The sequence below is a fragment of the Stigmatopora argus genome, chromosome 8 (genome assembly GCF_051989625.1).
Source record: "Stigmatopora argus isolate UIUO_Sarg chromosome 8, RoL_Sarg_1.0, whole genome shotgun sequence".
Lineage (NCBI taxonomy): Eukaryota > Metazoa > Chordata > Actinopteri > Syngnathiformes > Syngnathidae > Stigmatopora > Stigmatopora argus.
The window spans coordinates 747356-773892 of record NC_135394.1 but is presented as its reverse complement, the minus strand read 5'-3'; the positions used below and the strand labels follow the sequence as shown (position 1 = coordinate 773892).

The 26537-nt window shown below is 45.8% G+C and overlaps 52 non-coding genes and 9 pseudogenes across 52 annotated transcripts; all 61 read right to left on the bottom strand.

Moving 5' to 3' along the window:
- Positions 1 to 273: 273 nt before the first annotated feature.
- Positions 274 to 392, bottom strand: LOC144080977 (5S ribosomal RNA). Its single transcript, XR_013302817.1, has one exon. It is a non-coding gene; the product is annotated as a 5S ribosomal RNA (ribosomal RNA).
- Positions 393 to 713: 321 nt separating this feature from the next.
- Positions 714 to 832, bottom strand: LOC144080152 (5S ribosomal RNA). Its single transcript, XR_013302192.1, has one exon. It is a non-coding gene; the product is annotated as a 5S ribosomal RNA (ribosomal RNA).
- A 316-nt stretch (positions 833 to 1148) lies between these two features.
- LOC144080478 (5S ribosomal RNA) lies at positions 1149 to 1267 on the bottom strand. Its single transcript, XR_013302507.1, has one exon. It is a non-coding gene; the product is annotated as a 5S ribosomal RNA (ribosomal RNA).
- A 313-nt stretch (positions 1268 to 1580) lies between these two features.
- LOC144079845 (5S ribosomal RNA) lies at positions 1581 to 1699 on the bottom strand. Its single transcript, XR_013301895.1, has one exon. It is a non-coding gene; the product is annotated as a 5S ribosomal RNA (ribosomal RNA).
- Positions 1700 to 2015: 316 nt separating this feature from the next.
- Positions 2016 to 2134, bottom strand: LOC144079503 (5S ribosomal RNA). The gene has a single exon (XR_013301564.1). It is a non-coding gene; the product is annotated as a 5S ribosomal RNA (ribosomal RNA).
- Positions 2135 to 2450: 316 nt separating this feature from the next.
- On the bottom strand, positions 2451 to 2569 carry LOC144080582 (5S ribosomal RNA). Its single transcript, XR_013302605.1, has one exon. It is a non-coding gene; the product is annotated as a 5S ribosomal RNA (ribosomal RNA).
- A 316-nt stretch (positions 2570 to 2885) lies between these two features.
- On the bottom strand, positions 2886 to 3004 carry LOC144080373 (5S ribosomal RNA). The gene has a single exon (XR_013302405.1). It is a non-coding gene; the product is annotated as a 5S ribosomal RNA (ribosomal RNA).
- Positions 3005 to 3317: 313 nt separating this feature from the next.
- LOC144080550 (5S ribosomal RNA) lies at positions 3318 to 3436 on the bottom strand. Its single transcript, XR_013302574.1, has one exon. It is a non-coding gene; the product is annotated as a 5S ribosomal RNA (ribosomal RNA).
- A 316-nt stretch (positions 3437 to 3752) lies between these two features.
- LOC144080924 (5S ribosomal RNA) lies at positions 3753 to 3871 on the bottom strand. Its single transcript, XR_013302764.1, has one exon. It is a non-coding gene; the product is annotated as a 5S ribosomal RNA (ribosomal RNA).
- Positions 3872 to 4187: 316 nt separating this feature from the next.
- Positions 4188 to 4306, bottom strand: LOC144079978 (5S ribosomal RNA). Its single transcript, XR_013302023.1, has one exon. It is a non-coding gene; the product is annotated as a 5S ribosomal RNA (ribosomal RNA).
- A 316-nt stretch (positions 4307 to 4622) lies between these two features.
- On the bottom strand, positions 4623 to 4741 carry LOC144080923 (5S ribosomal RNA). Its single transcript, XR_013302763.1, has one exon. It is a non-coding gene; the product is annotated as a 5S ribosomal RNA (ribosomal RNA).
- Positions 4742 to 5057: 316 nt separating this feature from the next.
- Positions 5058 to 5176, bottom strand: LOC144079502 (5S ribosomal RNA). The gene has a single exon (XR_013301563.1). It is a non-coding gene; the product is annotated as a 5S ribosomal RNA (ribosomal RNA).
- A 316-nt stretch (positions 5177 to 5492) lies between these two features.
- LOC144080571 (5S ribosomal RNA) lies at positions 5493 to 5611 on the bottom strand. Its single transcript, XR_013302594.1, has one exon. It is a non-coding gene; the product is annotated as a 5S ribosomal RNA (ribosomal RNA).
- A 316-nt stretch (positions 5612 to 5927) lies between these two features.
- Positions 5928 to 6046, bottom strand: LOC144079801 (5S ribosomal RNA). The gene has a single exon (XR_013301852.1). It is a non-coding gene; the product is annotated as a 5S ribosomal RNA (ribosomal RNA).
- Positions 6047 to 6359: 313 nt separating this feature from the next.
- On the bottom strand, positions 6360 to 6478 carry LOC144080549 (5S ribosomal RNA). Its single transcript, XR_013302573.1, has one exon. It is a non-coding gene; the product is annotated as a 5S ribosomal RNA (ribosomal RNA).
- A 316-nt stretch (positions 6479 to 6794) lies between these two features.
- On the bottom strand, positions 6795 to 6913 carry LOC144080922 (5S ribosomal RNA). Its single transcript, XR_013302762.1, has one exon. It is a non-coding gene; the product is annotated as a 5S ribosomal RNA (ribosomal RNA).
- Positions 6914 to 7229: 316 nt separating this feature from the next.
- Positions 7230 to 7348, bottom strand: LOC144081120 (5S ribosomal RNA). Its single transcript, XR_013302954.1, has one exon. It is a non-coding gene; the product is annotated as a 5S ribosomal RNA (ribosomal RNA).
- Positions 7349 to 7664: 316 nt separating this feature from the next.
- LOC144081119 (5S ribosomal RNA) lies at positions 7665 to 7783 on the bottom strand. Its single transcript, XR_013302952.1, has one exon. It is a non-coding gene; the product is annotated as a 5S ribosomal RNA (ribosomal RNA).
- Positions 7784 to 8099: 316 nt separating this feature from the next.
- LOC144081118 (5S ribosomal RNA) lies at positions 8100 to 8218 on the bottom strand. Its single transcript, XR_013302951.1, has one exon. It is a non-coding gene; the product is annotated as a 5S ribosomal RNA (ribosomal RNA).
- A 316-nt stretch (positions 8219 to 8534) lies between these two features.
- On the bottom strand, positions 8535 to 8652 carry LOC144080799 (5S ribosomal RNA; annotated as a pseudogene).
- Positions 8653 to 8968: 316 nt separating this feature from the next.
- Positions 8969 to 9087, bottom strand: LOC144080362 (5S ribosomal RNA). The gene has a single exon (XR_013302394.1). It is a non-coding gene; the product is annotated as a 5S ribosomal RNA (ribosomal RNA).
- Positions 9088 to 9403: 316 nt separating this feature from the next.
- Positions 9404 to 9522, bottom strand: LOC144081117 (5S ribosomal RNA). Its single transcript, XR_013302950.1, has one exon. It is a non-coding gene; the product is annotated as a 5S ribosomal RNA (ribosomal RNA).
- A 316-nt stretch (positions 9523 to 9838) lies between these two features.
- Positions 9839 to 9957, bottom strand: LOC144080445 (5S ribosomal RNA). The gene has a single exon (XR_013302476.1). It is a non-coding gene; the product is annotated as a 5S ribosomal RNA (ribosomal RNA).
- A 316-nt stretch (positions 9958 to 10273) lies between these two features.
- Positions 10274 to 10392, bottom strand: LOC144080560 (5S ribosomal RNA). Its single transcript, XR_013302583.1, has one exon. It is a non-coding gene; the product is annotated as a 5S ribosomal RNA (ribosomal RNA).
- A 316-nt stretch (positions 10393 to 10708) lies between these two features.
- Positions 10709 to 10827, bottom strand: LOC144081116 (5S ribosomal RNA). Its single transcript, XR_013302949.1, has one exon. It is a non-coding gene; the product is annotated as a 5S ribosomal RNA (ribosomal RNA).
- Positions 10828 to 11143: 316 nt separating this feature from the next.
- On the bottom strand, positions 11144 to 11261 carry LOC144080798 (5S ribosomal RNA; annotated as a pseudogene).
- A 316-nt stretch (positions 11262 to 11577) lies between these two features.
- On the bottom strand, positions 11578 to 11696 carry LOC144080361 (5S ribosomal RNA). The gene has a single exon (XR_013302393.1). It is a non-coding gene; the product is annotated as a 5S ribosomal RNA (ribosomal RNA).
- A 316-nt stretch (positions 11697 to 12012) lies between these two features.
- LOC144079672 (5S ribosomal RNA) lies at positions 12013 to 12131 on the bottom strand. The gene has a single exon (XR_013301729.1). It is a non-coding gene; the product is annotated as a 5S ribosomal RNA (ribosomal RNA).
- A 313-nt stretch (positions 12132 to 12444) lies between these two features.
- Positions 12445 to 12563, bottom strand: LOC144079892 (5S ribosomal RNA). The gene has a single exon (XR_013301940.1). It is a non-coding gene; the product is annotated as a 5S ribosomal RNA (ribosomal RNA).
- A 316-nt stretch (positions 12564 to 12879) lies between these two features.
- LOC144080548 (5S ribosomal RNA) lies at positions 12880 to 12998 on the bottom strand. The gene has a single exon (XR_013302572.1). It is a non-coding gene; the product is annotated as a 5S ribosomal RNA (ribosomal RNA).
- A 316-nt stretch (positions 12999 to 13314) lies between these two features.
- On the bottom strand, positions 13315 to 13433 carry LOC144080444 (5S ribosomal RNA). Its single transcript, XR_013302475.1, has one exon. It is a non-coding gene; the product is annotated as a 5S ribosomal RNA (ribosomal RNA).
- A 313-nt stretch (positions 13434 to 13746) lies between these two features.
- LOC144079891 (5S ribosomal RNA) lies at positions 13747 to 13865 on the bottom strand. The gene has a single exon (XR_013301939.1). It is a non-coding gene; the product is annotated as a 5S ribosomal RNA (ribosomal RNA).
- A 313-nt stretch (positions 13866 to 14178) lies between these two features.
- LOC144079890 (5S ribosomal RNA) lies at positions 14179 to 14297 on the bottom strand. The gene has a single exon (XR_013301938.1). It is a non-coding gene; the product is annotated as a 5S ribosomal RNA (ribosomal RNA).
- A 316-nt stretch (positions 14298 to 14613) lies between these two features.
- Positions 14614 to 14732, bottom strand: LOC144080535 (5S ribosomal RNA). Its single transcript, XR_013302561.1, has one exon. It is a non-coding gene; the product is annotated as a 5S ribosomal RNA (ribosomal RNA).
- Positions 14733 to 15048: 316 nt separating this feature from the next.
- Positions 15049 to 15167, bottom strand: LOC144080443 (5S ribosomal RNA). Its single transcript, XR_013302474.1, has one exon. It is a non-coding gene; the product is annotated as a 5S ribosomal RNA (ribosomal RNA).
- A 316-nt stretch (positions 15168 to 15483) lies between these two features.
- On the bottom strand, positions 15484 to 15602 carry LOC144080667 (5S ribosomal RNA; annotated as a pseudogene).
- Positions 15603 to 15918: 316 nt separating this feature from the next.
- On the bottom strand, positions 15919 to 16037 carry LOC144080359 (5S ribosomal RNA). The gene has a single exon (XR_013302392.1). It is a non-coding gene; the product is annotated as a 5S ribosomal RNA (ribosomal RNA).
- Positions 16038 to 16353: 316 nt separating this feature from the next.
- Positions 16354 to 16472, bottom strand: LOC144081115 (5S ribosomal RNA). The gene has a single exon (XR_013302948.1). It is a non-coding gene; the product is annotated as a 5S ribosomal RNA (ribosomal RNA).
- Positions 16473 to 16788: 316 nt separating this feature from the next.
- LOC144080442 (5S ribosomal RNA) lies at positions 16789 to 16907 on the bottom strand. The gene has a single exon (XR_013302473.1). It is a non-coding gene; the product is annotated as a 5S ribosomal RNA (ribosomal RNA).
- Positions 16908 to 17223: 316 nt separating this feature from the next.
- Positions 17224 to 17342, bottom strand: LOC144080523 (5S ribosomal RNA). Its single transcript, XR_013302550.1, has one exon. It is a non-coding gene; the product is annotated as a 5S ribosomal RNA (ribosomal RNA).
- Positions 17343 to 17658: 316 nt separating this feature from the next.
- LOC144081114 (5S ribosomal RNA) lies at positions 17659 to 17777 on the bottom strand. Its single transcript, XR_013302946.1, has one exon. It is a non-coding gene; the product is annotated as a 5S ribosomal RNA (ribosomal RNA).
- A 316-nt stretch (positions 17778 to 18093) lies between these two features.
- LOC144080797 (5S ribosomal RNA) lies at positions 18094 to 18211 on the bottom strand (annotated as a pseudogene).
- Positions 18212 to 18527: 316 nt separating this feature from the next.
- Positions 18528 to 18646, bottom strand: LOC144080358 (5S ribosomal RNA). Its single transcript, XR_013302391.1, has one exon. It is a non-coding gene; the product is annotated as a 5S ribosomal RNA (ribosomal RNA).
- A 316-nt stretch (positions 18647 to 18962) lies between these two features.
- LOC144079671 (5S ribosomal RNA) lies at positions 18963 to 19081 on the bottom strand. The gene has a single exon (XR_013301728.1). It is a non-coding gene; the product is annotated as a 5S ribosomal RNA (ribosomal RNA).
- Positions 19082 to 19394: 313 nt separating this feature from the next.
- LOC144079888 (5S ribosomal RNA) lies at positions 19395 to 19513 on the bottom strand. The gene has a single exon (XR_013301936.1). It is a non-coding gene; the product is annotated as a 5S ribosomal RNA (ribosomal RNA).
- Positions 19514 to 19829: 316 nt separating this feature from the next.
- Positions 19830 to 19948, bottom strand: LOC144080512 (5S ribosomal RNA). Its single transcript, XR_013302539.1, has one exon. It is a non-coding gene; the product is annotated as a 5S ribosomal RNA (ribosomal RNA).
- A 313-nt stretch (positions 19949 to 20261) lies between these two features.
- On the bottom strand, positions 20262 to 20380 carry LOC144081112 (5S ribosomal RNA). Its single transcript, XR_013302944.1, has one exon. It is a non-coding gene; the product is annotated as a 5S ribosomal RNA (ribosomal RNA).
- A 316-nt stretch (positions 20381 to 20696) lies between these two features.
- On the bottom strand, positions 20697 to 20815 carry LOC144080665 (5S ribosomal RNA; annotated as a pseudogene).
- A 316-nt stretch (positions 20816 to 21131) lies between these two features.
- LOC144081111 (5S ribosomal RNA) lies at positions 21132 to 21250 on the bottom strand. Its single transcript, XR_013302943.1, has one exon. It is a non-coding gene; the product is annotated as a 5S ribosomal RNA (ribosomal RNA).
- Positions 21251 to 21566: 316 nt separating this feature from the next.
- LOC144080796 (5S ribosomal RNA) lies at positions 21567 to 21684 on the bottom strand (annotated as a pseudogene).
- Positions 21685 to 22000: 316 nt separating this feature from the next.
- On the bottom strand, positions 22001 to 22119 carry LOC144080357 (5S ribosomal RNA). The gene has a single exon (XR_013302390.1). It is a non-coding gene; the product is annotated as a 5S ribosomal RNA (ribosomal RNA).
- A 316-nt stretch (positions 22120 to 22435) lies between these two features.
- LOC144079670 (5S ribosomal RNA) lies at positions 22436 to 22554 on the bottom strand. Its single transcript, XR_013301727.1, has one exon. It is a non-coding gene; the product is annotated as a 5S ribosomal RNA (ribosomal RNA).
- Positions 22555 to 22867: 313 nt separating this feature from the next.
- On the bottom strand, positions 22868 to 22986 carry LOC144080301 (5S ribosomal RNA). Its single transcript, XR_013302337.1, has one exon. It is a non-coding gene; the product is annotated as a 5S ribosomal RNA (ribosomal RNA).
- Positions 22987 to 23302: 316 nt separating this feature from the next.
- LOC144080500 (5S ribosomal RNA) lies at positions 23303 to 23421 on the bottom strand. Its single transcript, XR_013302528.1, has one exon. It is a non-coding gene; the product is annotated as a 5S ribosomal RNA (ribosomal RNA).
- A 313-nt stretch (positions 23422 to 23734) lies between these two features.
- Positions 23735 to 23853, bottom strand: LOC144081109 (5S ribosomal RNA). The gene has a single exon (XR_013302942.1). It is a non-coding gene; the product is annotated as a 5S ribosomal RNA (ribosomal RNA).
- A 316-nt stretch (positions 23854 to 24169) lies between these two features.
- Positions 24170 to 24288, bottom strand: LOC144080664 (5S ribosomal RNA; annotated as a pseudogene).
- A 316-nt stretch (positions 24289 to 24604) lies between these two features.
- LOC144080657 (5S ribosomal RNA) lies at positions 24605 to 24723 on the bottom strand (annotated as a pseudogene).
- A 316-nt stretch (positions 24724 to 25039) lies between these two features.
- On the bottom strand, positions 25040 to 25158 carry LOC144079975 (5S ribosomal RNA). Its single transcript, XR_013302020.1, has one exon. It is a non-coding gene; the product is annotated as a 5S ribosomal RNA (ribosomal RNA).
- A 316-nt stretch (positions 25159 to 25474) lies between these two features.
- LOC144080488 (5S ribosomal RNA) lies at positions 25475 to 25593 on the bottom strand. Its single transcript, XR_013302517.1, has one exon. It is a non-coding gene; the product is annotated as a 5S ribosomal RNA (ribosomal RNA).
- A 316-nt stretch (positions 25594 to 25909) lies between these two features.
- On the bottom strand, positions 25910 to 26027 carry LOC144080795 (5S ribosomal RNA; annotated as a pseudogene).
- Positions 26028 to 26343: 316 nt separating this feature from the next.
- LOC144080477 (5S ribosomal RNA) lies at positions 26344 to 26462 on the bottom strand. Its single transcript, XR_013302506.1, has one exon. It is a non-coding gene; the product is annotated as a 5S ribosomal RNA (ribosomal RNA).
- Positions 26463 to 26537: the final 75 nt, after the last annotated feature.

Genomic DNA, 26537 nt, shown 5'->3' with positions numbered 1-26537 from the left:
GTCCATAGTCTTGCATGTGGATCGTGTATTTGGATATTTGGATCGGGTGTGGAGGGTGAGTGGTCCTCTTTGGTGAACCCTTCGTTAAAGGAGTCGACTTTGTTGCCGCTTGCTCTTCTTTTGCTTTATTACTTCTACAACTACGGGAATGAAGATTATCAGGAGAGCTTCAATAAAATGTTGTGAGATATGCAGAGGAGGGAAGTCTTTCATGATTTAGGAGGTCAAAAGGAGATGAACATCCATGAAATGTCGAAAATGGTTTTGACAAGATGCTTACAGCACCTGGTATTCCCAAGCGGTCTCCCATCAGGGTACTAACCAGGCCCAACCCTGCTTAGCTTCCGAGATCAGACGAGATCGGGCGTTTTCAGGGTAGTATGGCCGTGAGCAACATTGTCGCTGAACAAATCCCCTTTGGAAATCCGAACGGTCCATAGTCTTGCATGTGGATCGTGTATTTGGATATTTGGATCGGGTGTGGAGGGTGAGGGGTCCTCTTTGGAGAACCCTTCGTTAAAGGAGTCGACTTTGTTGCCGCTTGCTCTTCTTTTGCTTTATGACTTCTACAACTACGGGAATGAAGATTATCAGAAGGAGAGCTTCAATAAAATGTTGGGAGATGTGCAGAGGAGGGAAGTCTTTCATGATTTAGGAGGTCAAAAGGAGATGAACATCCATGAAATGTAATGTCGAAAATGGTTTTGACAAGATGCTTACAGCACCTGGTATTCCCAAGCGGTCTCCCATCCAGGTACTAACCAGGCCAAACCCTGCTTAGCTTCCGAGACCAGACGAGATCGGGCGTTTTCAGGGTAGTATGGCCGTGAGTAACATTGTCGCTGAACAAATCCCCTTTGGAAATCCGAATGGTCCATAGTCTTGCATGTGGATCGTGTATTTGGATATTTGGATCGGGTGTGGAGGGTGAGTGGTCCTCTTTGGTGAACCCTTCGTTAAAGGAGTCGACTTTGTTGCCGCTTGCTCTTCTTTTGCTTTATTATTTCTACAACTACGGGAATGAAGATTATCAGAAGGAGAGCTTCAATAAAATGTTGTGAGATGTGCAGAGTAGGGAAGTCTTTCATGATTTAGGATGTCAAAAGGAGATGAACATCCATGAAATGTCGAAAAAGGTTTTGACAAGATGCTTACAGCACCTGGTATTCCCAAGCAGTCTCCCATCCAGGTACTAACCAGGCCCAACCCTGCTTAGCTTCCGAGATCAGACGAGATTGGGCATTTTCAGGGTAGTATGGCCGTGAGCAACATTGGCGCTGAACAAATCCCCTTTGGAAATCCGAACAGTCCATAGTCTTGCATGTGGATCGTGTATTTGGATATTTGGATCCGGTGTGGAGGGCGAGGGGTCCTCTTTGGAAAGCCCTTCGTTGAAGGAGTCGACTTTGTTGCCGCTTGCTATTATTTTGCTTTATTACTTCTACAACTACGGGAATGAAGATTATCAGGAGAGCTTCAATAAAATGTTGTGAGATATGCAGAGGAGGGAAGTCTTTCATGATTTAGGAGGTCAAAAGGAGATGAACATCCATGAAATGTCGAAAATGGTTTTGACAAGATGCTTACAGCACCTGGTATTCCCAAGCGGTCTCCCATCCAGGTACTAACCAGGCCCAACCCTGCTTAGCTTCCGAGATCAGACGAGATCGGGCGTTTTCAGGGTAGAATGGCCGTGATCAACATTGTTGCTGAACAAATCCCCTTTGGAAATCCGAACGGTCCATAGTCTTGCATGTGGATCGTGTATTTGGATATTTGGATTGGGTGTGGAGGGTGAGGGGTCCTCTTTGGAGAACCCTTCGTTAAAGGAGTCGACTTTGTTGCCGCTTGCTCTTCTTTTGCTTTATTACTTCTACAACTACGGGAATGAAGATTATCAGAAGGAGAGCTTCAATAAAATGTTGTGAGATGTGCGGAGGAGGGAAGTCTTTCATGATTTAGGAGGTCAAAAGGAGATGAACATCCATGAAATGTCCAAAATGGTTTTGACAAGATGCTTACAGCACCTGGTATTCCCAAGCGGTCTCCCATCTAGGTACTAACCAAGCCCAACCCTGCTTAGCTTCCGAGATCAGACGAGATCGGGCGTTTTCAGGGTAGTATGGCCGTGAGCAACATTGTCGCTGAACAAATCCCCTTTGGAAATCCGAACGGTCCATAGTCTTGCATGTGGATCGTGTATTTGGATATTTGGATCGGGTGTGGAGGGTGAGGGGTCCTCTTTGGAGAACCCTTCGTTAAAGGAGTCGACTTTGTTGCCGCTTGCTCTTCTTTTGCTTTATTACTTCTACAACTACGGGAATGAAGATTATCAGAAGGAGAGCTTCAATAAAATGTTGTGAGATGTGCAGAGGAGGGAAGTCTTTCATGATTTAGGAGGTCAAAAGGAGATGAACATCCATGAAAGGTCGAAAATGGTTTTGACAAGATGCTTACAGCACCTGGTATTCCCAAGCGGTCTCCCATCCAGGTACTAACCAGGCCCAACCCTGCTTAGCTTCCGAGATCAGACGAGATCGGGCGTTTTCAGGGTAGTATGGCCGTGAGCAACATTGTCGCTGAACAAATCCCCTTTGGAAATCCGAACGGTCCATAGTCTTGCATGTGGATCGTGTATTTGGATATTTGGATCGGGTGTGGAGGGTGAGGGGTCCTCTTTGGAGAACCCTTCGTTAAAGGAGTCAACTTTGTTGCCGCTTGCTCTTCTTTTGCTTTATTATTTCTACAACCACGGGAATGAAGATTATCAGAAGGAGAGCTTCAATAAAATGTTGTGAGATGTGCAGAGAAGGGAAGTCTTTCATGATTTAGGAGGTCAAAAGGAGATGAACATCCATGAAATGTCGAAAATGGTTTTGACAAGATGCTTACAGCACCTGGTATTCCCAAGCGGTCTCCCATCCAGGTATTAACCAGGCCCAACCCTGCTTAGCTTCCGAGATCAGACGAGATCGGGTGTTCTCAGGCTAGTATGGCCGTGAGCAACATTGTCGCTGAACAAATCCCCTTTGGGAATCCGAACGGTCCATAGTCTTGCATGTGGATCGTGTATTTGGATATTTGGATCGGGTGTGGAGGGCGAGGGGTCCTCTTTGGAAAGCCCTTCGTTGAAGGAGTCGACTTTGTTGCCGCTTGCTATTCTTTTGCTTTATTACTTCTACAACTACGGGAATGAAGATTATCAGGAGAGCTTCAATAAAATGTTGTGAGATATGCAGAGGAGGGAAGTCTTTCATGATTTAGGAGGTCAAAAGGAGATGAACATCCATGAAATGTCGAAAATGGTTTTGACAAGATGCTTACAACACCTGGTATTCCCAAGCAGTCTCCCATCCAGGTACTAACCAGGCCCAACCCTGCTTAGCTTCCAAGATCAGACGAGATCGGGGATTTTCAGGGTAGTATGGCCGTGAGCAACATTGTCGCTGAAATAATCCCCTTTGGAAATTCAAACGGTCCATAGTCTTGCATGTGGATCGTGTATTTGGATATTTGGATCCGGTGTGGAGGGCGAGGGGTCCTCTTTGGAAAGCCCTTCGTTGAAGGAGTCTACTTTGTTGCCGCTTGCTCTTCTTTTGCTTTATTACTTCTACAACTACGGGAATGAAGATTATCAGAAGGAGAGCTTCAATAAAATGTTGTGAGATGTGCAGAGGAGGGAAGTCTTTCATGATTTAGGAGGTCAAAAGGAGCTGAACATCCATGAAATGTCGAAAATGGTTTTGACAAGATGCTTACAGCACCTGGTATTCCCAAGCGGTCTCCCACCCAGGTACTAACCAGGCCCAACCCTGCTTAGCTTCCGAGATCAGACGAGATCGGGCGTTTTCAGGGTAGTATGGCCGTGAGCAACATTATCGCTGAACAAATCCCCTTTGGAAATCCGAACGGTCCATAGTCTTGCATGTGGATCGTGTATTTGGATATTTGGATCCGGTGTGGAGGGCGAGGAGTCCTCTTTGGAGAACCCTTCGTTAAAGGAGTCGACTTTGTTGCCGCTTGCTCTTCTTTTGCTTTATTACTTCTACAACTACGGGAATGAAGATTATCCGAAGGAGAGCTTCAATAAAATGTTGTGAGATGTGCAGAGGAGGGAAGTCTTTCATGATTTAGGAGGTCAAAAGGAGATGAACATCCATGAAATGTCGAAAATGGTTTTTACAAGATGCTTACAGCACCTGGTATTCCCAAGCAGTCTCCCATCCAGGTACTAACCAGGCCCAACCTTGCTTAGCTTCCGAGATCAGACGAGATCGGGCGTTTTCAGGGTAGTATGGCCGTGAGCAACATTGTTGCTGAACAAATCCCCTTTGGAAATCCGAACGGTCCATAGTCTTGCATGTGGATCGTGTATTTGGATATTTGGATCGGGTGTGGAGGGTGAGTGGTCCTCTTTGGTGAACCCTTCGTTAAAGGAGTCGACTTTGTTGCCGCTTGCTCTTCTTTTGCTTTATTACTTCTACAACTACGGGAATGAAGATTATCAGAAGGAGAGCTTCAATAAAATGTTGTGAGATGTGCAGAGTAGGGAAGTCTTTCATGATTTAGGATGTCAAAAGGAGCTGAACATCCATGAAATGTCGAAAATGGTTTTGACAAGATGCTTACAGCACCTGGTATTCCCAAGCGGTCTCCCACCCAGGTACTAACCAGGCCCAACCCTGCTTAGCTTCCGAGATCAGACGAGATCGGGCGTTTTCAGGGTAGTATGGCCGTGAGCAACATTGTCGCTGAACAAATCCCCTTTGGAAATCCGAACGGTCCATAGTCTTGCATGTGGATCGTGTATTTGGATATTTGGATCCGGTGTGGAGGGCGAGGGGTCCTCTTTGGAGAACCCTTCGTTAAAGGAGTCGACTTTGTTGCCGCTTGCTCTTCTTTTGCTTTATTACTTCTACAACTACGGGAATGAAGATTATCCGAAGGAGAGCTTCAATAAATTGTTGTGAGATGTGCGGAGGAGGGAAGTCTTTCATGATTTAGGAGGTCAAAAGGAGATGAACATCCATGAAATGTCCAAAATGGTTTTGACAAGATGCTTACAGCACCTGGTATTCCCAAGCGGTCTCCCATCTAGGTACTAACCAAGCCCAACCCTGCTTAGCTTCCGAGATCAGACGAGATCGGGCGTTTTCAGGGTAGTATGGCCGTGAGCAACATTGTCGCTGAACAAATCCCCTTTGGAAATCCGAACGGTCCATAGTCTCGCATGTGGATCGTGTATTTGGATATTTGGATCGGGTGTGGAGGGTGAGGGGTCCTCTTTGGAGAACCCTTCGTTAAAGGAGTCGACTTTGTTGCCGCTTGCTCTTCTTTTGCTTTATTACTTCTACAACTACGGGAATGAAGATTATCAGAAGGAGAGCTTCAATAAAATGTTGTGAGATGTGCAGAGGAGGGAAGTCTTTCATGATTTAGGAGGTCAAAAGGAGATGAACATCCATGAAAGGTCGAAAATGGTTTTGACAAGATGCTTACAGCACCTGGTATTCCCAAGCGGTCTCCCATCCAGGTACTAACCAGGCCCAACCCTGCTTAGCTTCCGAGATCAGACGAGATCGGGCGTTTTCAGGGTAGTATGGCCGTGAGCAACATTGTCGCTGAACAAATCCCCTTTGGAAATCCGAACGGTCCATAGTCTTGCATGTGGATCGTGTATTTGGATATTTGGATCGGGTGTGGAGGGTGAGGGGTCCTCTTTGGAGAACCCTTCGTTAAAGGAGTCGACTTTGTTGCCGCTTGCTCTTCTTTTGCTTTATTATTTCTACAACCACGGGAATGAAGATTATCAGAAGGAGAGCTTCAATAAAATGTTGTGAGATGTGCAGAGAAGGGAAGTCTTTCATGATTTAGGAGGTCAAAAGGAGATGAACATCCATGAAATGTTGAAAATGGTTTTGACAAGATGCTTACAGCACCTGGTATTCCCAAGCGGTCTCCCATCCAGGTACTAACCAGGCCCAACCCTGCTTAGCTTCCGAGATCAGACGAGATCGGGTGTTCTCAGGCTAGTATGGCCGTGAGCAACATTGTCGCTGAACAAATCCCCTTTGGGAATCCGAACGGTCCATAGTCTTGCATGTGGATCGTGTATTTGGATATTTGGATCGGGTGTGGAGGGCGAGGGGTCCTCTTTGGAAAGCCCTTCGTTGAAGGAGTCGACTTTGTTGCCGCTTGCTATTCTTTTGCTTTATTACTTCTACAACTACGGGAATGAAGATTATCAGGAGAGCTTCAATAAAATGTTGTGAGATATGCAGAGGAGGGAAGTCTTTCATGATTTAGGAGGTCAAAAGGAGATGAACATCCATGAAATGTCGAAAATGGTTTTGACAAGATGCTTACAACACCTGGTATTCCCAAGCAGTCTCCCATCCAGGTACTAACCAGGCCCAACCCTGCTTAGCTTCCAAGATCAGACGAGATCGGGGATTTTCAGGGTAGTATGGCCGTGAGCAACATTGTCGCTGAAATAATCCCCTTTGGAAATTCAAACGGTCCATAGTCTTGCATGTGGATCGTGTATTTGGATATTTGGATCCGGTGTGGAGGGCGAGGGGTCCTCTTTGGAAAGCCCTTCGTTGAAGGAGTCGACTTTGTTGCCGCTTGCTCTTCTTTTGCTTTATTACTTCTACAACTACGGGAATGAAGATTATCAGAAGGAGAGCTTCAATAAAATGTTGTGAGATGTGCAGAGGAGGGAAGTCTTTCATGATTTAGGAGGTCAAAAGGAGCTGAACATCCATGAAATGTCGAAAATGGTTTTGACAAGATGCTTACAGCACCTGGTATTCCCAAGCGGTCTCCCACCCAGGTACTAACCAGGCCCAACCCTGCTTAGCTTCCGAGATCAGACGAGATCGGGCGTTTTCAGGGTAGTATGGCCGTGAGCAACATTGTCGCTGAACAAATCCCCTTTGGAAATCCGAACGGTCCATAGTCTTGCATGTGGATCGTGTATTTGGATATTTGGATCCGGTGTGGAGGGCGAGGGGTCCTCTTTGGAGAACCCTTCGTTAAAGGAGTCGACTTTGTTGCCGCTTGCTCTTCTTTTGCTTTATTACTTCTACAACTACGGGAATGAAGATTATCCGAAGGAGAGCTTCAATAAAATGTTGTGAGATGTGCAGAGGAGGGAAGTCTTTCATGATTTAGGAGGTCAAAAGGAGATGAACATCCATGAAATGTCGAAAATGGTTTTTACAAGATGCTTACAGCACCTGGTATTCCCAAGCAGTCTCCCATCCAGGTACTAACCAGGCCCAACCCTGCTTAGCTTCCGAGATCAGACGAGATCGGGCGTTTTCAGGGTAGTATGGCCGTGAGCAACATTGTCGCTGAACAAATCCCCTTTGGAAATCCGAACGGTCCATAGTCTTGCATGTGGATCGTGTATTTGGATATTTGGATCCGGTGTGGAGGGCGAGGGGTCCTCTTTGGAGAACCCTTCGTTAAAGGAGTCGACTTTGTTGCCGCTTGCTCTTCTTTTGCTTTATTACTTCTACAACTACGGGAATGAAGATTATCCGAAGGAGAGCTTCAATAAAATGTTGTGAGATGTGCAGAGGAGGGAAGTCTTTCATGATTTAGGAGGTCAAAAGGAGATGAACATCCATGAAATGTCGAAAATGGTTTTTACAAGATGCTTACAGCACCTGGTATTCCCAAGCAGTCTCCCATCCAGGTACTAACCAGGCCCAACCCTGCTTAGCTTCCGAGATCAGACGAGATCGGGCGTTTTCAGGGTAGTATGGCCGTGAGCGACATTGTCGCTGAACAAATCCCCTTTGGAAATCCGAACGGTCCATAGTCTTGCATGTGGATCGTGTATTTGGATATTTGGATCGGGTGTGGAGGGTGAGTGGTCCTCTTTGGTGAACCCTTCGTTAAAGGAGTCGACTTTGTTGCCGCTTGCTCTTCTTTTGCTTTATTACTTCTACAACTACGGGAATGAAGATTATCAGAAGGAGAGCTTCAATAAAATGTTGTGAGATGTGCAGAGGAGGGAAGTCTTTCATGATTTAGGAGGTCAAAAGGAGATGAACATCCATGAAATGTCGAAAATGGTTTTGACAAGATGCTTACAGCACCTGGTATTCCCAAGCAGTCTCCCATCCAGGTACTAACCAGGCCCAACCCTGCTTAGCTTCCGAGATCAGACGAGATCGGGCGTTTTCAGGGTAGTATGGCCGTGAGCAAGATTATCGCTGAACAAATCCCCTTTGGAAATTCAAACGGTCCATAGTCTTGCATGTGGATCGTGTATTTGGATATTTGGATCCGGTGTGGAGGGCGAGGGGTCCTCTTTGGAAAGCCCTTCGTTGAAGGAGTCGACTTTGTTGCCGCTTGCTCTTCTTTTGCTTTATTACTTCTACAACTACGGGAATGAAGATTATCAGAAGGAGAGCTTCAATAAAATGTTGTGAGATGTGCAGAGGAGGGAAGTCTTTCATGATTTAGGAGGTCAAAAGGAGATGAACATCCTTGAAATGTCGAAAATGGTTTTGACAAGATGCTTACAGCAACTGGTATTCCCAAGCGGTCTCCCATCCAGGTACTAACCAGGCCCAACGCTGCTTAGCTTCCGAGATCAGGCGAGATCGACGTTTTCAGGGTAGTATGGCCGTGAGCAACATTGTCGCTGAACAAATCCCCTTTGGAAATCCGAACGGTCCATAGTCTTGCATGTGGATCGTGTATTTGGATATTTGGATCGGGTGTGGAGGGTGAGGGGTCCTCTTTGGAGAACCCTTCGTTAAAGGATTCGACTTTGTTGCCGCTTGCTCTTCTTTTGCTTTATTACTTCTACAACTACGGGAATGAAGATTATCAGAAGGAGAGCTTCAATAAAATGTTGTGAGATGTGCAGAGTAGGGAAGTCTTTCATGATTAAGGATGTCAAAAGGAGATGAACATCCATGAAATGTCGAAAATGGTTTTGACAAGATGCTTACAGCACCTGGTATTCCCAAGCGGTCTCCCATTCAGGTACTAACCAGGCCCAACCCTGCTTAGCTTCCGAGATCAGACGAGACCAAGCGTTTTCAGGGTAGTATGGCCGTGAGCAACATTGTCGCTGAATAAATCCCCTTTGGAAATTCAAACGGTCCATAGTCTTGCATGTGGATCGTGTATTTGGATATTTGGATCCGGTGTGGAGGGCGAGGGGTCCTCTTTGGAGAACCCTTCGTTAAAGGAGTCGACTTTGTTGCCGCTTGCTCTTCTTTTGCTTTATTACTTCTACAACTACGGGAATGAAGATTATCAGAAGGAGAGCTTCAATAAAATGTTGTGAGATGTGCAGAGGAGGGAAGTCTTTCATGATTTAGGAGGTCAAAAGGAGATGAACATCCATGAAATGTCGAAAATGGTTTTTACAAGATGCTTACAGCACCTGGTATTCCCAAGCAGTCTCCCATCCAGGTACTAACCAGGCCCAACCCTGCTTAGCTTCCGAGATCAGACGAGATCGGGCGTTTTCAGGGTAGTATGGCCGTGAGCAACATTGTTGCTGAACAAATCCCCTTTGGAAATCCGAACGGTCCATAGTCTTGCATGTGGATCGTGTATTTGGATATTTGGATCGGGTGTGGAGGGTGAGTGGTCCTCTTTGGTGAACCCTTCGTTAAAGGAGTCGACTTTGTTGCCGCTTGCTCTTCTTTTGCTTTATTACTTCTACAACTACGGGAATGAAGATTATCAGAAGGAGAGCTTCAATAAAATGTTAAGAGATGTGCAGAGGAGGGAAGTCTTTCATGATTTAGGAGGTCAAAAGGAGATGAACATCCATGAAATGTCGAAAATGGTTTTGACAAGATGCTTACAGCACCTGGTATTCCCAAGCAGTCTCCCATCCAGGTACTAACCAGGTCCAACCCTGCTTAGCTTCCGAGATCAGACGAGATCGGGTGTTCTCAGGTTAGTATGGCCGTGAGCAACATTGTCGCTGAACAAATCCCCTTTGGGAATCCGAACGGTCCATAGTCTTGCATGTGGATCGTGTATTTGGATATTAGGATCGGGTGTGGAGGGTGAGGGGTCCTCTTTGGAGAACCCTTCGTTAAAGGAGTCGACTTTGTTGCCGCTTGCTCTTCTTTTGCTTTATGACTTCTACAACTACGGGAATGAAGATTATCAGAAGGAGAGCTTCAATAAAATGTTGTGAGATGTGCAGAGTAGGGAAGTCTTTCATGATTTAGGATGTCAAAAGGAGCTGAACATCCATGAAATGTCGAAAATGGTTTTGACAAGATGCTTACAGCACCTGGTATTCCCAAGCGGTCTCCCATCCAGGTACTAACCAGGCCCAACCCTGCTTAGCTTCCGAGATCAGACGAGATCGGGCGTTTTCAGGGTAGTATGGCCGTGAGCGACATTGTCGCTGAACAAATCCCCTTTGGAAATCCGAACGGTCCATAGTCTTGCATGTGGATCGTGTATTTGGATATTTGGATCGGGTGTGGAGGGTGAGTGGTCCTCTTTGGTGAACCCTTCGTTAAAGGAGTCGACTTTGTTGCCGCTTGCTCTTCTTTTGCTTTATTACTTCTACAACTACGGGAATGAAGATTATCAGAAGGAGAGCTTCAATAAAATGTTGTGAGATGTGCAGAGGAGGGAAGTCTTTCATGATTTAGGAGGTCAAAAGGAGATGAACATCCATGAAATGTCGAAAATGGTTTTGACAAGATGCTTACAGCACCTGGTATTCCCAAGCAGTCTCCCATCCAGGTACTAACCAGGCCCAACCCTGCTTAGCTTCCGAGATCAGACGAGATCGGGCGTTTTCAGGGTAGTATGGCCGTGAGCAAGATTGTCGCTGAACAAATCCCCTTTGGAAATTCAAACGGTCCATAGTCTTGCATGTGGATCGTGTATTTGGATATTTGGATCCGGTGTGGAGGGCGAGGGGTCCTCTTTGGAAAGCCCTTCGTTGAAGGAGTCGACTTTGTTGCCGCTTGCTCTTCTTTTGCTTTATTACTTCTACAACTACGGGAATGAAGATTATCAGAAGGAGAGCTTCAATAAAATGTTGTGAGATGTGCAGAGGAGGGAAGTCTTTCATGATTTAGGAGGTCAAAAGGAGATGAACATCCTTGAAATGTCGAAAATGGTTTTGACAAGATGCTTACAGCAACTGGTATTCCCAAGCGGTCTCCCATCCAGGTACTAACCAGGCCCAACGCTGCTTAGCTTCCGAGATCAGGCGAGATCGACGTTTTCAGGGTAGTATGGCCGTGAGCAACATTGTCGCTGAACAAATCCCCTTTGGAAATCCGAACGGTCCATAGTCTTGCATGTGGATCGTGTATTTGGATATTTGGATCGGGTGTGGAGGGTGAGGGGTCCTCTTTGGAGAACCCTTCGTTAAAGGATTCGACTTTGTTGCCGCTTGCTCTTCTTTTGCTTTATTACTTCTACAACTACGGGAATGAAGATTATCAGAAGGAGAGCTTCAATAAAATGTTGTGAGATGTGCAGAGTAGGGAAGTCTTTCATGATTAAGGATGTCAAAAGGAGATGAACATCCATGAAATGTCGAAAATGGTTTTGACAAGATGCTTACAGCACCTGGTATTCCCAAGCGGTCTCCCATTCAGGTACTAACCAGGCCCAACCCTGCTTAGCTTCCGAGATCAGACGAGACCAAGCGTTTTCAGGGTAGTATGGCCGTGAGCAACATTGTCGCTGAATAAATCCCCTTTGGAAATTCAAACGGTCCATAGTCTTGCATGTGGATCGTGTATTTGGATATTTGGATCCGGTGTGGAGGGCGAGGGGTCCTCTTTGGAGAACCCTTCGTTAAAGGCGTCGACTTTGTTGCTGCTTGCTCTTCTTTTGCTTTATTACTTCTACAACTACGGGAATGAAGATTATCAGAAGGAGAGCTTCAATAAAATGTTGTGAGATGTGCAGAGGAGGGAAGTCTTTCATGATTTAGGAGGTCAAAAGGAGATGAACATCCATGAAATGTCGAAAATGGTTTTGACAAGATGCTTACAGCACTTGGTATTCCCAAGCGGTCTCCCATCCAGGTACTAACCAGGCCCAACCCTGCTTAGCTTCCGAGATCAGACGAGATCGGGCGTTTTCAGGGTAGTATGGCCGTGAGCAACATTGTCGCTGAATAAATCCCCTTTGGAAATTCAAACGGTCCATAGTCTTGGATGTGGATCGTGTATTTGGATATTTGGATCCGGTGTGGAGGGTGGGGGGTCCTCTTTGGAAAGCCCTTCGTTGAAGGAGTCGACTTTGTTGCCGCTTGCTCTTCTTTTGCTTTATTACTTCTACAACTACGGGAATGAAGATTATCAGGAGAGCTTCAATAAAATGTTGTGAGATATGCAGAGGAGGGAAGTCTTTCATGATTTAGGAGGTCAAAAGGAGATGAACATCCATGAAATGTCGAAAATGGTTTTGACAAGATGCTTACAGCACCTGGTATTCCCAAGCGGTCTCCCATCCAGGTACTAAACAGGCCCAACCCTGCTTAGCTTCCAAGATCAGACGAGATCGGGCGTTTTCAGGGTAGTATGGCCGTGAGCAACATTGTTGCTGAATAAATCCCCTTTGGAAATTCAAACGGTCCATAGTCTTGCATGTGGATCGTGTATTTGGATATTTGGATCCGGTGTGGAGGGCGAGGGGTCCTCTTTGGAAAGCCCTTAGTTGAAGGAGTCGACTTTGTTGCCGCTTGCTATTCTTTTGCTTTATGACTTCTACAACTACGGGAATGAAGATTATCAGAAGGAGAGCTTCAATAAAATGTTGTGAGATGTGCAGAGCAGGGAAGTCTTTCATGATTTAGGAGGTCAAAAGGAGATGAACATCCATGAAATGTCAAAAATGGTTTTGACAAGATGCTTACAGCACCTGGTATTCCCAAGCGGTCTCCCATCCAGGTACTAACCAGGCCCAACCCTGCTTAGCTTCCGAGATCAGACGAGATCGGGCGTTTTCAGGGTAGTATGGCCGTGAGCAACATTATCGCTGAATAAATCCCCTTTGGAAATTCAAACGGTCCATAGTCTTGCATGTGGATCGTGTATTTGGATATTTGGATCCGGTGTGGAGGGCGAGGGGTCCTCTTTGGAAAGCCCTTCGTTGAAGGAGTCGACTTTGTTGCCGCTTGCTATTCTTTTGCTTTATTACTTCTACAACTACGGGAATGAAGATTATCAGAAGGAGAGCTTCAATAAAATGTTAAGAGATGTGCAGAGGAGGGAAGTCTTTCATGATTTAGGAGGTCAAAAGGAGATGAACATCCATGAAATGTCGAAAATGGTTTTGACAAGATGCTTACAGCACCTGGTATTCCCAAGCAGTCTCCCATCCAGGTACTAACCAGGTCCAACCCTGCTTAGCTTCCGAGATCAGACGAGATCGGGTGTTCTCAGGTTAGTATGGCCGTGAGCAACATTGTCGCTGAACAAATCCCCTTTGGGAATCCGAACGGTCCATAGTCTTGGATGTGGATCGTGTATTTGGATATTTGGATCCGGTGTGGAGGGTGGGGGGTCCTCTTTGGAAAGCCCTTCGTTGAAGGAGTCGACTTTGTTGCCGCTTGCTCTTCTTTTGCTTTATTACTTCTACAACTACGGGAATGAAGATTATCAGGAGAGCTTCAATAAAATGTTGTGAGATATGCAGAGGAGGGAAGTCTTTCATGATTTAGGAGGTCAAAAGGAGATGAACATCCATGAAATGTCGAAAATGGTTTTGACAAGATGCTTACAGCACCTGGTATTCCCAAGCGGTCTCCCATCCAGGTACTAAACAGGCCCAACCCTGCTTAGCTTCCAAGATCAGACGAGATCGGGCGTTTTCAGGGTAGTATGGCCGTGAGCAACATTGTCGCTGAACAAATCCCCTTTGGGAATCCGAACGGTCCATAGTCTTGGATGTGGATCGTGTATTTGGATATTTGGATCCGGTGTGGAGGGTGGGGGGTCCTCTTTGGAAAGCCCTTCGTTGAAGGAGTCGACTTTGTTGCCGCTTGCTCTTCTTTTGCTTTATTACTTCTACAACTACGGGAATGAAGATTATCAGGAGAGCTTCAATAAAATGTTGTGAGATATGCAGAGGAGGGAAGTCTTTCATGATTTAGGAGGTCAAAAGGAGATGAACATCCATGAAATGTCGAAAATGGTTTTGACAAGATGCTTACAGCACCTGGTATTCCCAAGCGGTCTCCCATCCAGGTACTAAACAGGCCCAACCCTGCTTAGCTTCCAAGATCAGACGAGATCGGGCGTTTTCAGGGTAGTATGGCCGTGAGCAACATTGTTGCTGAATAAATCCCCTTTGGAAATTCAAACGGTCCATAGTCTTGCATGTGGATCGTGTATTTGGATATTTGGATCCGGTGTGGAGGGCGAGGGGTCCTCTTTGGAAAGCCCTTAGTTGAAGGAGTCGACTTTGTTGCCGCTTGCTATTCTTTTGCTTTATGACTTCTACAACTACGGGAATGAAGATTATCAGAAGGAGAGCTTCAATAAAATGTTGTGAGATGTGCAGAGCAGGGAAGTCTTTCATGATTTAGGAGGTCAAAAGGAGATGAACATCCATGAAATGTCAAAAATGGTTTTGACAAGATGCTTACAGCACCTGGTATTCCCAAGCGGTCTCCCATCCAGGTACTAACCAGGCCCAACCCTGCTTAGCTTCCGAGATCAGACGAGATCGGGCGTTTTCAGGGTAGTATGGCCGTGAGCAACATTATCGCTGAATAAATCCCCTTTGGAAATTCAAACGGTCCATAGTCTTGCATGTGGATCGTGTATTTGGATATTTGGATCCGGTGTGGAGGGCGAGGGGTCCTCTTTGGAAAGCCCTTCGTTGAAGGAGTCGACTTTGTTGCCGCTTGCTATTCTTTTGCTTTATTACTTCTACAACTACGGGAATGAAGATTATCAGAAGGAGAGCTTCAATAAAATGTTAAGAGATGTGCAGAGGAGGGAAGTCTTTCATGATTTAGGAGGTCAAAAGGAGATGAACATCCATGAAATGTCGAAAATGGTTTTGACAAGATGCTTACAGCACCTGGTATTCCCAAGCAGTCTCCCATCCAGGTACTAACCAGGTCCAACCCTGCTTAGCTTCCGAGATCAGACGAGATCGGGTGTTCTCAGGTTAGTATGGCCGTGAGCAACATTGTCGCTGAACAAATCCCCTTTGGGAATCCGAACGGTCCATAGTCTTGCATGTGGATCGTGTATTTGGATATTTGGATCCGGTGTGGAGGGCGAGGGGTCCTCTTTGGAAAGCCCTTCGTTGAAGGAGTCGACTTTGTTGCCGCTTGCTATTCTTTTGCTTTATTACTTCTACAACTACGGGAATGAAGATTATCAGAAGGAGAGCTTCAATAAAATGTTGTGAGATGTGCAGAGGAGGGAAGTCTTTCATGATTTAGGAGGTCAAAAGGAGATGAACATCCATGAAATGTCGAAAATGGTTTTGACAAGATGCTTACAGCACCTGGTATTCCCAAGCGGTCTCCCATCCAGGTACTAACCAAGCCAAACCCTGCTTAGCTTCCGGGATCAGACGAGATTGGGCGTTTTCAGGGTAGTATGGCCGTGAGCAACATTGTCGCTGAACAAATCCCCTTTGGAAATCCGAACGGTCCATAGTCTTGCATGTGGATCGTGTATTTGGATATTTGGATCGGGTGTGGAGGGTGAGGGGTCCTCTTTGGAGAACCCTTCGTTAAAGGAGTCGACTTTGTTGCCGCTTGCTCTTCTTTTGCTTTATTACTTCTACAACTACGGGAATGAAGATTATCAGAAGGAGAGCTTCAATAAAATGTTGTGAGATGTGCAGAGGAGGGAAGTCTTTCATGATTAAGGATGTCAAAAGGAGATGAACATCCATGAAATGTCGAAAATGGTTTTGACAAGATGCTTACAGCACCTGGTATTCCCAAGCGGTCTCCCATTCAGGTACTAACCAGGCCCAACCCTGCTTAGCTTCCGAGATCAGACGAGACCAAGCGTTTTCAGGGTAGTATGGCCGTGAGCAACATTGTCGCTGAATAAATCCCCTTTGGAAATTCAAACGGTCCATAGTCTTGCATGTGGATCGTGTATTTGGATATTTGGATCCGGTGTGGAGGGCGAGGGGTCCTCTTTGGAGAACCCTTCGTTAAAGGAGTCGACTTTGTTGCCGCTTGCTCTTCTTTTGCTTTATTACTTCTACAACTACGGGAATGAAGATTATCAGAAGGAGAGCTTCAATAAAATGTTGTGAGATGTGCAGAGGAGGGAAGTCTTTCATGATTTAGGAGGTCAAAAGGAGATGAACATCCATGAAATGTCGAAAATGGTTTTTACAAGATGCTTACAGCACCTGGTATTCCCAAGCAGTCTCCCATCCAGGTACTAACCAGGCCCAACCCTGCTTAGCTTCCGAGATCAGACGAGATCGGGCGTTTTCAGGGTAGTATGGCCGTGAGCAACATTGTTGCTGAACAAATCCCCTTTGGAAATCCGAACGGTCCATAGTCTTGCATGTGGATCGTGTATTTGGATATTTGGATCGGGTGTGGAGGGTGAGTGGTCCTCTTTGGTGAACCCTTCGTTAAAGGAGTCGACTTTGTTGCCGCTTGCTCTTCTTTTGCTTTATTACTTCTACAACTACGGGAATGAAGATTATCAGAAGGAGAGCTTCAATAAAATGTTAAGAGATGTGCAGAGGAGGGAAGTCTTTCATGATTTAGGAGGTCAAAAGGAGATGAACATCCATGAAATGTCGAAAATGGTTTTGACAAGATGCTTACAGCACCTGGTATTCCCAAGCAGTCTCCCATCCAGGTACTAACCAGGTCCAACCCTGCTTAGCTTCCGAGATCAGACGAGATCGGGTGTTCTCAGGTTAGTATGGCCGTGAGCAACATTGTCGCTGAACAAATCCCCTTTGGGAATCCGAACGGTCCATAGTCTTGCATGTGGATCGTGTATTTGGATATTAGGATCGGGTGTGGAGGGTGAGGGGTCCTCTTTGGAGAACCCTTCGTTAAAGGAGTCGACTTTGTTGCCGCTTGCTCTTCTTTTGCTTTATGACTTCTACAACTACGGGAATGAAGATTATCAGAAGGAGAGCTTCAATAAAATGTTGTGAGATGTGCAGAGTAGGGAAGTCTTTCATGATTTAGGATGTCAAAAGGAGCTGAACATCCATGAAATGTCGAAAATGGTTTTGACAAGATGCTTACAGCACCTGGTATTCCCAAGCGGTCTCCCATCCAGGTACTAACCAGGCCCAACCCTGCTTAGCTTCCGAGATCAGACGAGATCGGGCGTTTTCAGGGTAGTATGGCCGTGAGCGACATTGTCGCTGAACAAATCCCCTTTGGAAATCCGAACGGTCCATAGTCTTGCATGTGGATCGTGTATTTGGATATTTGGATCGGGTGTGGAGGGTGAGTGGTCCTCTTTGGTGAACCCTTCGTTAAAGGAGTCGACTTTGTTGCCGCTTGCTCTTCTTTTGCTTTATTACTTCTACAACTACGGGAATGAAGATTATCAGAAGGAGAGCTTCAATAAAATGTTGTGAGATGTGCAGAGGAGGGAAGTCTTTCATGATTTAGGAGGTCAAAAGGAGATGAACATCCATGAAATGTCGAAAATGGTTTTGACAAGATGCTTACAGCACCTGGTATTCCCAAGCAGTCTCCCATCCAGGTACTAACCAGGCCCAACCCTGCTTAGCTTCCGAGATCAGACGAGATCGGGCGTTTTCAGGGTAGTATGGCCGTGAGCAAGATTGTCGCTGAACAAATCCCCTTTGGAAATTCAAACGGTCCATAGTCTTGCATGTGGATCGTGTATTTGGATATTTGGATCCGGTGTGGAGGGCGAGGGGTCCTCTTTGGAAAGCCCTTCGTTGAAGGAGTCGACTTTGTTGCCGCTTGCTCTTCTTTTGCTTTATTACTTCTACAACTACGGGAATGAAGATTATCAGAAGGAGAGCTTCAATAAAATGTTGTGAGATGTGCAGAGGAGGGAAGTCTTTCATGATTTAGGAGGTCAAAAGGAGATGAACATCCTTGAAATGTCGAAAATGGTTTTGACAAGATGCTTACAGCAACTGGTATTCCCAAGCGGTCTCCCATCCAGGTACTAACCAGGCCCAACGCTGCTTAGCTTCCGAGATCAGGCGAGATCGACGTTTTCAGGGTAGTATGGCCGTGAGCAACATTGTCGCTGAACAAATCCCCTTTGGAAATCCGAACGGTCCATAGTCTTGCATGTGGATCGTGTATTTGGATATTTGGATCGGGTGTGGAGGGTGAGGGGTCCTCTTTGGAGAACCCTTCGTTAAAGGATTCGACTTTGTTGCCGCTTGCTCTTCTTTTGCTTTATTACTTCTACAACTACGGGAATGAAGATTATCAGAAGGAGAGCTTCAATAAAATGTTGTGAGATGTGCAGAGTAGGGAAGTCTTTCATGATTAAGGATGTCAAAAGGAGATGAACATCCATGAAATGTCGAAAATGGTTTTGACAAGATGCTTACAGCACCTGGTATTCCCAAGCGGTCTCCCATTCAGGTACTAACCAGGCCCAACCCTGCTTAGCTTCCGAGATCAGACGAGACCAAGCGTTTTCAGGGTAGTATGGCCGTGAGCAACATTGTCGCTGAATAAATCCCCTTTGGAAATTCAAACGGTCCATAGTCTTGCATGTGGATCGTGTATTTGGATATTTGGATCCGGTGTGGAGGGCGAGGGGTCCTCTTTGGAGAACCCTTCGTTAAAGGCGTCGACTTTGTTGCTGCTTGCTCTTCTTTTGCTTTATTACTTCTACAACTACGGGAATGAAGATTATCAGAAGGAGAGCTTCAATAAAATGTTGTGAGATGTGCAGAGGAGGGAAGTCTTTCATGATTTAGGAGGTCAAAAGGAGATGAACATCCATGAAATGTCGAAAATGGTTTTGACAAGATGCTTACAGCACTTGGTATTCCCAAGCGGTCTCCCATCCAGGTACTAACCAGGCCCAACCCTGCTTAGCTTCCGAGATCAGACGAGATCGGGCGTTTTCAGGGTAGTATGGCCGTGAGCAACATTGTCGCTGAATAAATCCCCTTTGGAAATTCAAACGGTCCATAGTCTTGGATGTGGATCGTGTATTTGGATATTTGGATCCGGTGTGGAGGGTGGGGGGTCCTCTTTGGAAAGCCCTTCGTTGAAGGAGTCGACTTTGTTGCCGCTTGCTCTTCTTTTGCTTTATTACTTCTACAACTACGGGAATGAAGATTATCAGGAGAGCTTCAATAAAATGTTGTGAGATATGCAGAGGAGGGAAGTCTTTCATGATTTAGGAGGTCAAAAGGAGATGAACATCCATGAAATGTCGAAAATGGTTTTGACAAGATGCTTACAGCACCTGGTATTCCCAAGCGGTCTCCCATCCAGGTACTAAACAGGCCCAACCCTGCTTAGCTTCCAAGATCAGACGAGATCGGGCGTTTTCAGGGTAGTATGGCCGTGAGCAACATTGTTGCTGAATAAATCCCCTTTGGAAATTCAAACGGTCCATAGTCTTGCATGTGGATCGTGTATTTGGATATTTGGATCCGGTGTGGAGGGCGAGGGGTCCTCTTTGGAAAGCCCTTAGTTGAAGGAGTCGACTTTGTTGCCGCTTGCTATTCTTTTGCTTTATGACTTCTACAACTACGGGAATGAAGATTATCAGAAGGAGAGCTTCAATAAAATGTTGTGAGATGTGCAGAGGAGGGAAGTCTTTCATGATTTAGGAGGTCAAAAGGAGATGAACATCCATGAAATGTCAAAAATGGTTTTGACAAGATGCTTACAGCACCTGGTATTCCCAAGCGGTCTCCCATCCAGGTACTAACCAGGCCCAACCCTGCTTAGCTTCCGAGATCAGACGAGATCGGGCGTTTTCAGGGTAGTATGGCCGTGAGCAACATTATCGCTGAATAAATCCCCTTTGGAAATTCAAACGGTCCATAGTCTTGCATGTGGATCGTGTATTTGGATATTTGGATCCGGTGTGGAGGGCGAGGGGTCCTCTTTGGAAAGCCCTTCGTTGAAGGAGTCGACTTTGTTGCCGCTTGCTATTCTTTTGCTTTATTACTTCTACAACTACGGGAATGAAGATTATCAGGAGAGCTTCAATAAAATGTTGTGAGATATGCAGAGGAGGGAAGTCTTTCATGATTTAGGAGGTCAAAAGGAGATGAACATCCATGAAATGTCGAAAATGGTTTTGACAAGATGCTTACAGCACCTGGTATTCCCAAGCAGTCTCCCATCCAGGTACTAACCAGGCCCAACCCTGCTTAGCTTCCGAGATCAGACGAGATCGGGCGTTTTCAGGGTAGTATGGCCGTGAGCAACATTGTCGCTGAGCAAATCCCCTTTGGAAATCCGAACGGTCCATAGTCTTGCATGTGGATCGTGTATTTGGATATTTGGATCGGGTGTGCAGGTTGAGGGGTCCTCTTTGGAGAACCCTTCGTTAAAGGAGTCGACTTTGTTGCACCTTGCTCTTCTTTTGCTTTATTACTTCTACAACTACGGGAATGAAGATTATCAGAAGGAGAGCTTCAATAAAATGTTGTGAGATGTGCAGAGGAGGGAAGTCTTTCATGATTTAGGAGGTCAAAAGGAGATGAACATCCATGAAATGTCGAAAATGGTTTTGACAAGATGCTTACAGCACCTGGTATTCCCAAGCGGTCTCCCATCCAGGTACTAACCAAGCCAAACCCTGCTTAGCTTCCGGGATCAGACGAGATTGGGCGTTTTCAGGGTAGTATGGCCGTGAGCAACATTGTCGCTGAACAAATCCCCTTTGGAAATCCGAACGGTCCATAGTCTTGCATGTGGATCGTGTATTTGGATATTTGGATCGGGTGTGGAGGGTGAGGGGTCCTCTTTGGAGAACCCTTCGTTAAAGGAGTCGACTTTGTTGCCGCTTGCTCTTCTTTTGCTTTATTACTTCTACAACTACGGGAATGAAGATTATCAGAAGGAGAGCTTCAATAAAATGTTGTGAGATGTGCAGAGGAGGGAAGTCTTTCATGATTTAGGAGGTCAAAAGGAGATGAACATCCATGAAATGTCGAAAATGGTTTTGACAAGATGCTTACAGCACCTGGTATTCCCAAGCAGTCTCCCATCCAGGTACTAACCAGGCCCAACCCTGCTTAGCTTCCGAGATCAGACGAGATCGGGCGTTTTCAGGGTAGTATGGCCGTGAGCAAGATTGTCGCTGAACAAATCCCCTTTGGAAATTCAAACGGTCCATAGTCTTGCATGTGGATCGTGTATTTGGATATTTGGATCCGGTGTGGAGGGCGAGGGGTCCTCTTTGGAAAGCCCTTCGTTGAAGGAGTCGACTTTGTTGCCGCTTGCTCTTCTTTTGCTTTATTACTTCTACAACTACGGGAATGAAGATTATCAGAAGGAGAGCTTCAATAAAATGTTGTGAGATGTGCAGAGGAGGGAAGTCTTTCATGATTTAGGAGGTCAAAAGGAGATGAACATCCTTGAAATGTCGAAAATGGTTTTGACAAGATGCTTACAGCAACTGGTATTCCCAAGCGGTCTCCCATCCAGGTACTAACCAGGCCCAACGCTGCTTAGCTTCCGAGATCAGGCGAGATCGACGTTTTCAGGGTAGTATGGCCGTGAGCAACATTGTCGCTGAACAAATCCCCTTTGGAAATCCGAACGGTCCATAGTCTTGCATGTGGATCGTGTATTTGGATATTTGGATCGGGTGTGGAGGGTGAGGGGTCCTCTTTGGAGAACCCTTCGTTAAAGGATTCGACTTTGTTGCCGCTTGCTCTTCTTTTGCTTTATTACTTCTACAACTACGGGAATGAAGATTATCAGAAGGAGAGCTTCAATAAAATGTTGTGAGATGTGCAGAGTAGGGAAGTCTTTCATGATTAAGGATGTCAAAAGGAGATGAACATCCATGAAATGTCGAAAATGGTTTTGACAAGATGCTTACAGCACCTGGTATTCCCAAGCGGTCTCCCATTCAGGTACTAACCAGGCCCAACCCTGCTTAGCTTCCGAGATCAGACGAGACCAAGCGTTTTCAGGGTAGTATGGCCGTGAGCAACATTGTCGCTGAATAAATCCCCTTTGGAAATTCAAACGGTCCATAGTCTTGCATGTGGATCGTGTATTTGGATATTTGGATCCGGTGTGGAGGGCGAGGGGTCCTCTTTGGAGAACCCTTCGTTAAAGGCGTCGACTTTGTTGCTGCTTGCTCTTCTTTTGCTTTATTACTTCTACAACTACGGGAATGAAGATTATCAGAAGGAGAGCTTCAATAAAATGTTGTGAGATGTGCAGAGGAGGGAAGTCTTTCATGATTTAGGAGGTCAAAAGGAGATGAACATCCATGAAATGTCGAAAATGGTTTTGACAAGATGCTTACAGCACTTGGTATTCCCAAGCGGTCTCCCATCCAGGTACTAACCAGGCCCAACCCTGCTTAGCTTCCGAGATCAGACGAGATCGGGCGTTTTCAGGGTAGTATGGCCGTGAGCAACATTGTCGCTGAATAAATCCCCTTTGGAAATTCAAACGGTCCATAGTCTTGGATGTGGATCGTGTATTTGGATATTTGGATCCGGTGTGGAGGGTGGGGGGTCCTCTTTGGAAAGCCCTTCGTTGAAGGAGTCGACTTTGTTGCCGCTTGCTCTTCTTTTGCTTTATTACTTCTACAACTACGGGAATGAAGATTATCAGGAGAGCTTCAATAAAATGTTGTGAGATATGCAGAGGAGGGAAGTCTTTCATGATTTAGGAGGTCAAAAGGAGATGAACATCCATGAAATGTCGAAAATGGTTTTGACAAGATGCTTACAGCACCTGGTATTCCCAAGCAGTCTCCCATCCAGGTACTAAACAGGCCCAACCCTGCTTAGCTTCCAAGATCAGACGAGATCGGGCGTTTTCAGGGTAGTATGGCCGTGAGCAACATTGTTGCTGAATAAATCCCCTTTGGAAATTCAAACGGTCCATAGTCTTGCATGTGGATCGTGTATTTGGATATTTGGATCCGGTGTGGAGGGCGAGGGGTCCTCTTTGGAAAGCCCTTAGTTGAAGGAGTCGACTTTGTTGCCGCTTGCTATTCTTTTGCTTTATGACTTCTACAACTACGGGAATGAAGATTATCAGAAGGAGAGCTTCAATAAAATGTTGTGAGATGTGCAGAGGAGGGAAGTCTTTCATGATTTAGGAGGTCAAAAGGAGATGAACATCCATGAAATGTCAAAAATGGTTTTGACAAGATGCTTACAGCACCTGGTATTCCCAAGCGGTCTCCCATCCAGGTACTAACCAGGCCCAACCCTGCTTAGCTTCCGAGATCAGACGAGATCGGGCGTTTTCAGGGTAGTATGGCCGTGAGCAACATTATCGCTGAATAAATCCCCTTTGGAAATTCAAACGGTCCATAGTCTTGCATGTGGATCGTGTATTTGGATATTTGGATCCGGTGTGGAGGGCGAGGGGTCCTCTTTGGAAAGCCCTTCGTTGAAGGAGTCGACTTTGTTGCCGCTTGCTATTCTTTTGCTTTATTACTTCTACAACTACGGGAATGAAGATTATCAGGAGAGCTTCAATAAAATGTTGTGAGATATGCAGAGGAGGGAAGTCTTTCATGATTTAGGAGGTCAAAAGGAGATGAACATCCATGAAATGTCGAAAATGGTTTTGACAAGATGCTTACAGCACCTGGTATTCCCAAGCAGTCTCCCATCCAGGTACTAACCAGGCCCAACCCTGCTTAGCTTCCGAGATCAGACGAGATCGGGCGTTTTCAGGGTAGTATGGCCGTGAGCAACATTGTCGCTGAGCAAATCCCCTTTGGAAATCCGAACGGTCCATAGTCTTGCATGTGGATCGTGTATTTGGATATTTGGATCGGGTGTGGAGGGTGAGGGGTCCTCTTTGGAGAACCCTTCGTTAAAGGAGTCGACTTTGTTGCACCTTGCTCTTCTTTTGCTTTATTACTTCTACAACTACGGGAATGAAGATTATCAGAAGGAGAGCTTCAATAAAATGTTGTGAGATGTGCAGAGGAGGGAAGTCTTTCATGATTTAGGAGGTCAAAAGGAGATGAACATCCATGAAATGTCGAAAATGGTTTTGACAAGATGCTTACAGCACCTGGTATTCCCAAGCGGTCTCCCATCCAGGTACTAACCAAGCCAAACCCTGCTTAGCTTCCGGGATCAGACGAGATTGGGCGTTTTCAGGGTAGTATGGCCGTGAGCAACATTGTCGCTGAACAAATCCCCTTTGGAAATCCGAACGGTCCATAGTCTTGCATGTGGATCGTGTATTTGGATATTTGGATCGGGTGTGGAGGGTGAGGGGTCCTCTTTGGAGAACCCTTCGTTAAAGGAGTCGACTTTGTTGCCGCTTGCTCTTCTTTTGCTTTATTACTTCTACAACTACGGGAATGAAGATTATCAGAAGGAGAGCTTCAATAAAATGTTGTGAGATGTGCAGAGGAGGGAAGTCTTTCATCATTTAGGAGGTCAAAAGGAGATGAACATCCATGAAATGTCGAAAATGGTTTTGACAAGATGCTTACAGCACCTGGTATTCCCAAAAGGTCTCCCATCTAGGTACTAACCAGGCCCAACGCTGCTTAGCTTCCGAGATCAGACAAAATCGGGGGTTTTCAGGGTAGTATGGCCGTGAGCAACATTGTCGCTGAACAAATCCCCTTTGGAAATCCGAACGGTCCATAGTCTTGCATGTGGATCATGTATTTGGATATTTGGATCGGGTGTGGAGGGTGAGTGGTCCTCTTTGGTGAACCCTTCGTTGAAGGAGTCGACTTTGTTGCCGCTTGCTCTTCTTTTGCTTTATTATTTCTACAACTACGGGAATGAAGATTATCAGAAGGAGAGCTTCAATAAAATGTTGTGAGATGTGCAGAGTAGGGAAGTCTTTCATGATTTAGGATGTCAAAAGGAGATGAACATCCATGAAATGTCGAAAAAGGTTTTGACAAGATGCTTACAGCACCTGGTATTCCCAAGCAGTCTCCCATCCGGGTACTAACCAGGCCCAACCCTGCTTAGCTTCCGAGATCAGACGAGATCAGGCGTTTTCAGGGTAGTATGGCCGTGAGCAACATTGTCGCTGAACAAATCCCCTTTGGAAATCCGAACGGTCCATAGTCTTGCATGTGGATCGTGTATTTGGATATTTGGATCGGGTGTGGAGGGTGAGGGGTCCTCTTTGGTGAACCCTTCGTTAAAGGAGTCGACTTTGTTGCCGCTTGCTCTTCTTTTGCTTTATTACTTCTACAACTACGGGAAAGAAAGTTATCAGAAGGAGAGCTTCAATAAAAGGTTGTGAGATGTGCAGAGGAGGGAAGTCTTTCATGATTTAGGAGGTCAAAAGGAGATGAACATCCATGAAATGTCGAAAATGGTTTTGACAAGATGCTTACAGCACCTGGTATTCCCAAGCGGTCTCCCATCCAGGTACTAACCAGGCCCAACCCTGCTTAGCTTCCGAGATCAGACGAGATCGGGCGTTTTCAGGGTAGTATGGCCGTGAGCAACATTGTAGCTGAACAAATCCCCTTTGGAAATCCGAACGGTCCATAGTCTTGCATGTGGATCGTGTATTTGGATATTTGGATCGGGTGTGGAGGGTGAGTGGTCCACTTTGGTGAACCCTTCGTTAAAGGAGTCGACTTTGTTGCCGCTTGCTCTTCTTTTGCTTTATTATTTCTGCAACTACGGGAATGAAGATTATCAGAAGGAGAGCTTCAATAAAATGTTGTGAGATGTGCAGAGGAGGGAAGTCTTTCATGATTTAGGAGGTCAAAAGGAGATGAACATCCTTGAAATGTCGAAAATGGTTTTGACAAGATGCTTACAGCAACTGGTATTCCCAAGCGGTCTCCCATCCAGGTACTAACCAGGCCCAACGCTGCTTAGCTTCCGAGATCAGGCGAGATCGACGTTTTCAGGGTAGTATGGCCGTGAGCAACATTGTCGCTGAACAAATCCCCTTTGGAAATCCGAACGGTCCATAGTCTTGCATGTGGATCGTGTATTTGGATATTTGGATCGGGTGTGGAGGGTGAGGGGTCCTCTTTGGAGAACCCTTCGTTAAAGGAGTCGACTTTGTTGCCGCTTGCTCTTCTTTTGCTTTATTACTTCTACAACTATGGGAAAGAAGATTATCAGAAGGAGAGCTTCAATAAAATGTTGTGAGATGTGCAGAGGAGGGAAGTCTTTCATGATTTAGGAGGTCAAAAGGAGATGAACATCCATGAAATGTCGAAAATGGTTTTGACAAGATGCTTACAGCACCTGGTATTCCCAAGCGGTCTCCCATCCAGGTACTAACCAGGCCCAACCCTGCTTAGCTTCCGAGATCAGACGAGATCGGGCGTTTTCAGGGTAGTATGGCCGTGAGCAACATTGTCGCTGAACAAATCCCCTTTGGAAATCCGAACGGTCCATAGTCTTGCATGTGGATCGTGTATTTGGAT